This window comes from Monopterus albus, unplaced genomic scaffold (genome assembly GCF_001952655.1).
Source record: "Monopterus albus unplaced genomic scaffold, M_albus_1.0 scaffold2.1, whole genome shotgun sequence".
Classification (NCBI taxonomy): Eukaryota; Metazoa; Chordata; class Actinopteri; order Synbranchiformes; family Synbranchidae; genus Monopterus; species Monopterus albus.
In genome coordinates, this window is record NW_018127882.1 from 1,446,797 (window position 1) to 1,447,188 (window position 392).

Consider the following 392-nt stretch of genomic DNA (forward strand, 5'->3'; position numbering starts at 1 on the left):
TTCTACACCCGCTTTGAGACCTCCAGCCACAGCACAGAGAGGAGGCACACACACACCACCCAACCCCCCACCTCCCCTCCACTAACTGTCTCACCAGGCCAGGTGCGCACAGTCCTGAGGAAGATCAACCCCCGCAAAGCAGCGGGACCAGACAACATCCCTGGGAGGGCTCTCAGGGCATGTGCCAGCGAGCTGGCTGATGTTCTCATCACCATCTTCAACCTCTCCCTCAGCCAGAGCATCTTTCCCACCTGCTTTAAGACAACAACCATCGTCCCCCTTCCCAAGAAGAGTCTGGCTACCTGCCTGAATGACTACAGGCCAGTGGCACTCACCCCAATTATTATGAAGTGCTTTGAGAGAGTGGTGCTGGCCCGCATTCAGAGCAGTAT